Here is a 6,340-nt window from a genome sequence, read left to right on the forward strand (position 1 = left end):
TGGAGATACGGATTTGATATTTTTCCCTTTTTCCCCCTTTTAAATTTGTTTTTAGAGGTTTTTTTTTTTTTTTTTTTTTTTAAAGGGGATACTGTTCCACTTCCTTCTAAAAACAGGAAATGGCCATTTTACCTTTTAATTAATATTTCCCAATATAGCACGTAGTAGTGGAGACCTTAAATTTTGAGGTTTTGGCTTCACCTAATGGCCATTAGTAGGGTCAAATCTTGGAATTAGAAATTGATCAAATTGGAAGAATATCAGCATTCTTAAGGTATAAACCAAAAATGACTGGATAGTGTTTACAGGGGTTTGAGCCTCAAAGAAATGAAGTAATATCACTGATGTCAAGCTTTAAAAGGAGTTTCAAAGACACGAAATAATATTACTGATGACAAATTGAAGTTTTTGTTTTTTGTTTGTTTGTTTCTTTTGAGACAGAGTCTCACCCTGTTGCCTAGGCTGGAGTGCAGCGGTGCGACTTCAGTTACTGCAACCTCTACCTCCCAGGTTCAAGCAGTTCTCCCACCTCAGCCTCCCGAGTAGCTGGGAATACAGGCGCCTGCCACCACGCCCGGCTAATTTTTTGTATTTTTAGTAGAGATGGGGTTTCACTATGTTGGCCACACTGGTTTCAAACACCTGACCTCGTGATCCACCCACCACCGCCTCCCAAAGTGCTGGGGTTACACGTGTGAGCCACTGCGCCTGGCCAAACTCTAAGTTTTAAGAGAGAATTGAGTGCTTGCCACACAAAGGCACAGAAGCATTCCACAAATCAAAAGAAAGGTTGGCAATGCTAGAGAACCTTGCAATGGAAAGAATATGGCAGATGGCAAAAAGCTGGGCACTGCAACCTGGCACAGACAGTTGGCAGACCCACCAATCCCAGAAATGCATCTGGGGTGTCAGGATGCCAGGGTGGTCAGCAGGAAGGTTGGCCAGCTTCTGGGCTCAGGCACACCCACTCCCTCCTCCCCAGGCCTGCATTTCTAAGAATAACCCCCTCTGCAAGTCTTACATAAAAAATCACAGAGCTGAAGATGGAAGTGAAGATACCAGGTGCCAGCCATTAGACAAGATAAATATGTTCATTTTCAATAACCAGCTAGAACTGATTCCTCAGGAAGTCTAACAGATTGACTGCAATGGATGTCAAGTTCCTAAGTGGTCTATGTTATGGAGGCAAGACTCCTGTGGTAAAAAGCAAGTTGAAGTAGGCATGTTGAGTTGGGTGATGGGGATCCTAGTGAGGCGGCTTCTCTGAAATGCTTTTACAAGGGTTTGAGTGGATTGGGAAATGTACATACAGATTGACCATTATAATTTGAAATCCAAAATGCTCCAAAATGTAAAGCTTTCTGAGTGCTGAGCTAAAGCCACAAGTGGAAAATTCCACATCTGATCTCATGTGATGGGTCGCAGGAAGACCAAGATTTAAGGGGCGTGAAGGCAGGACGAGGCTTCAAAGGAGAATGAGTAGATGGAGATAAAGAGGTCAGAGAAATACCAGGGGACAGCAGTGTCACAGAAGTCACAAGATTTTCAAGAAAGAGGGAATGATCAAAACACTCCAAGTTGCCAGGTAATCAAGGAAGACAAAGCCTGAGAAGGCTCCACTGGAGTTTATCAGTGACATTTAGCAGTGATATTTACAGAGTTGGAAAGATGATGATATATTGCTAAATGATAAAACCGGGTTACAAAATGTTTGGAACTTGAATACATTTACAATATATGTCCACATATATGCATAGAAAAAGGAGGACCAACACCAAGATATTATCCCTAATTATCTTTGACTAGAAAGCTTATATACTTTTCTTTTTCTTTCTTTCTTTTTGAGATGGAGTCTCAGTCTGTCGCCCAGGCTGGAGTGCAGTAGCATGATCTCGGCTTACTGCAACCTTCACCACCCGGGTTCAAGCAATTCTCCTGCCTCAGCCTTCCCAGTAGCTGGGATTACAGGCATGCACCACTACACCCAGCTAATTTTTTGTATTTTTTTAGTAGAGATGGGGTTTCACCATGTTGACCAGAATGGTCACGAACTCCTGACGTCAGGTGATCCACCTGCCTTGGCCTCCCAAAATGCTGGGATTGTAGGTATGAGGCACCATGCCCAGCCACTTTATACACTTTTCTTTATCTCTCTTTTTTTTTTTTTTTTTTTTTTTTTTTTTTTTTTTTTTTGAGACGTAGTCGCACTCTGTCACCAGGCTGAGGGCAGTGGCGCCATCTCAGCTCACTGCAACCTCCACCTCCCAGGTTCAAGTGATTCTCCTGCCTCAGCCTCCTAAGTAGCTGGGATTACAGGCGTGCGGCACCACGCCCAGCTAATTTTGGTGTTTTTAGTAGAGACAGGGTTTCACCATGTTGGCCAGGATGGTCTCAATCTTTTGACCTCATATTCTGCCTGCCTCGGCCTCCCAAAGTGCTGGGATTACAGGTGTGAGTCACCGTGCCCAGCCTATCTCCTTTTTATACTTCCCAGTTGTCTCCAGTGAACATGGAATGTTTTAAAATATTTTTAAAACTGCAAATAAAATGAGGAAGCACATTTTAAAATACGTGGAGTGATGAACACCAAATTTAGTACAGTGGTTACCTCGTGGAGGGGAAGAGAGGAGATGAGGGAGGGGCTTCAACCTTAGTGTTAATGTTTATTTCTTAAATTAGGTGGTGGGTCCATAGGTGTTTGCTTTAGTCTTTATGCTTCTTGTATGTCTTAAGCATTTCATAATGCATTTAGAAACTAAATACAGAAAATGAACGCTTTATAAATTTCACTATTTAATTTTTTTTCTTTTTTGAGACAAACTCTCGCTCTTCTCCCTAGGTTGGAGTGCAGTGGTGCAATCTTGGCTCACTGCAACCTCTGCCTCCTGGGTTCAAGTGATTCTCTTGTCTCAGCCTCCCAGGTAGCTGGGATTACAGGCACTCACCACCACGCCCAGCTAATTTTTGTATTTTTAGTAGAGATGGGGTTTTGGCCAGGCTGGTCTTGAACTCCTGACCTCAGGTGATCCGCCTGCCTCAGCCTCCCAAAGTGCTGGGATTACAAGTGTGAGCCACCACGCCCGGCCTATTTTACATTTTTAAAAGCCAAAGTCATCATAATTTATCTTTTTAAGGATTTCTAAAAAACTGTTTATTGATGTTTATAGTTGTGTTTTATATTATCTAAAACTCTTCCAGTTGAATTTGTATTTTCATCAAAATCAACAAAATTGCACAGATATATAATTAAGGGATACAAATTCATTATTTTTAAAGCTATAAAAGAAAATGGCTTCATGGGGTTGTTCCTGAGGTGTGGAACCTTCTCCATATTCCACTGCTCTAAGCCAAGAACTTTCCCTCAACCCACAAGAACACCAGGTCTATATGGGGGACATTCCCAGATACCCACCAGGGAGAGAACACATGAACCACTTCAAAGAGACCTAACTCCGATTTTCTAGAAAGTTGCCCTTACTTCTCTTCAGAGAGCTGTGTATGTGATTCTGGAAAGCAGCATATGCTTGCTGAACAGTTTTATGTTCCCCGCCAGAAAGTAAGGCACTGTTACTAAACCCTGAGGTGGCTTATGGGTTTCTATCCTAAACGGCTGTTTCTCATTCTGTTCTTTGTGAAGAGGACTTTTATTTCCTAAATCTGATGTGATTTTCCAGTTGAATGGAGGTGGAGAGCCATGGAAACGTGATATTCAGGAAGGTGAAGTGAGACAGGGCGCAGGAAGTACTTCTGTAGGCATGTGTGGATGGGCAGGTGGGATTTAGTGGAAGGTTCACATAGAGACCCCTCCTTGGGGTCTCATAGGCCTATGGAGATGGTCATGGCCATACTGGGCCTTTGCCCCAAAAATTTGTGCTCCAGATAAGCACATGGCTTTCCTGTCCCCTTTTCCAAGGCTTTGCTCAGATGTGCCCCCTTCTCAGCCAGGCTTTCTCTGGCCATCCTGTCTAAAAACAGAACTCTGAGCCAGGCACGGTGGCTCACATCTGTAATCCCAGCATTTTGGGAGGCCAAGGCAGGTGGATCACTTGAGATCAGGAGTTCAAGACCAGCCTGGCCAACATGGTGAAACCCTGTCTCTACTAAAAAAATACAAAATTAGCCAGGCATGGTGGCTCATGCCTGTAATCCCAGCTACTTGGGAGGCTGAAGCAGGATAATCACCTGAAGCTGAGAGCTGAGATCATGCCATTGCACTCTAGCCTGGGCAACAGAGTGAGACTCCATCTCAAAAATTAAAAAATTAAATAAAACAGAACTCTCGCCATCCCTTTCACACTTCCCAGCCCCTGCACTCTCAACTGTCTTCCCAGCTCTGTCTTCCTGACATTTTTACTTTTTACTTTTGTTTACTGTCTGTACACATCTACTCCTAATTAAAATGTCAACACCACCAGAGATGTTTTGTTTTATATTCTCACCTACTGTCAAAACACTACCTGGCACACAGCACACACACAGATAATGAGTGAGAAAGTGGAGCTGTCTACAGCAAGGCCCTTCCTGTTTGTTTTTCTTGGGGGTGGTAGTGGTGAGGGGTGAGGGTGGGAGAGGAGAGGGTTGAGACACACCTTTATTTCAACTCTGATGACACTTTTTCATCTTTCCTGCTTATTTTATTATTATTATTTTTTGAGATAAAGTCTCACTCTGTCGCCCAGGCTAGAGTGCAGTGACACGATCTCAGCTCACTGCAACCTCCACCTCTGGGGTTCAAGCGATTCTCCTGCCTCAGCCTCCCAAGTAACTGGGACTACAGGCACCCGCAACCACGCCTGGCTAATTTTTGTATTTTTAGTAGAGATGCAGTTTCACCATGTTGACCAGGCTGGTCTTGAACTCCTGATCTCAGGTGATCCGCCCACCTCAGCCTCCCAAAGTGCTGGGATTACAGGTGTGAGCCACCACGCCGGCCTCTCCTGCTTATCTTTTACCATACCACCTTCCTTTTCCCTTTAGATCCACTCAGTAGTCACAGGCAGCTACTTTCCCAGGAGCTAGCCTGCCTCCCTACTTTTTCCCGGATGTTTACACTCCTCTACCCGTAGCAAGCTGCCCTGCTCATTCCCTCTTCTATAGTTCTATGTACATCTGTAGGGAAAAGAAAAAAGATCAGACTGTTACTGTGTCTATGTAGAAAGGGAAGACATAAGAAATTCCATTTTGACCTGTACCTGAACAATTGCTTTGCTCAGATGCTGTTAATTTGTAACTTTGCCCCAGCCACTTCGCCCCAACCTTGTGCTCACAAAAACATGTGTTGTATGGAATCAAGGTTTAAGGGATCTAGGACTGTGCGGGACGTGCCTTGTTAACAAAATGTTCACAGGCAGTATGCTTGGTCAAAGTCATTGCCATTCTCTAGTCTCCATAAACCAGGGGCACAATGCACTACAAAAAGCCAGAGGGACCTCTGCCCTGGAAAGCCAGGTACTGTCCAAGCTTTCTCCCCATGTCATAGTCTGAAATATGGCCTCGTGGGATGAGAAAGACCTGACCGTCACCCAGTCTGACATCTGTAAAGGGTCTGTGCTGAGGTGGATTAGTAAAAGAGGAAAGCCTCTTGCAGTTAAGATAGAGGAAGGCCACTGTCTCCTGCCTGCCCCTGGGAACTGAATGTCTTGGTATAAAACCCAATTGTACATTTGTTCAATTCTGAGACAGGAGAAAAACCGCCCTGTGGCGGGAGGCGAGACATGTTGGCAGCAATGCTGCTCCGTTATCCTTTGCTCCACTGAGATGTTTGGGCGGAGAGAAACTTAAATCTGGCCTGCGTGCACATCCAGGCATAGCACCTCCCCTTGAATTTAATTATGACGTAGATTTTTTGCTCACGTTTTCTTGCTGACCTTCTCCCTATTATCACCCTGCTCTCCTACTGCATTCCTCTTGCTGAGATAATGAAAATAATAACCAATAAAAACTGAGGGAACTCAGAGACCGGTGCTGGTGCAGGTCCTTGGTATGCTGACTGCCGGTCTCCTGGGCCCACTGTTGTTTCTCTATACTTTGCTTCTGTGTCTTATTTCTTTTCTCAATCTCTCATGCCACCTGACGAGATATACCCACAGGTGTGGAGGGGCAGGCCACCCCTTCATACATCTCCTATTTTTCTTCATATACCTCTTTTCGAAATGCTCTTCTTTTGGCTGTTCACATGATTAACTTCCTTCTTTCAGATCTTAGTTTAGCCGGGCGCGGTGGCTCAAGCCTGTAATCCCAGCACTTTGGGAGGCCGAGACGGGCGGATCATGAGGTCAGGAGATCGAGACCATCCTGGCTAACACGGTGAAACCCCGTCTCTACTAAAAAAATAAAAAAT

Source organism: Rhinopithecus bieti, unplaced genomic scaffold, assembly GCF_001698545.2.
Source record: "Rhinopithecus bieti isolate Rb0 unplaced genomic scaffold, ASM169854v2 scaffold_54331, whole genome shotgun sequence".
Lineage (NCBI taxonomy): Eukaryota > Metazoa > Chordata > Mammalia > Primates > Cercopithecidae > Rhinopithecus > Rhinopithecus bieti.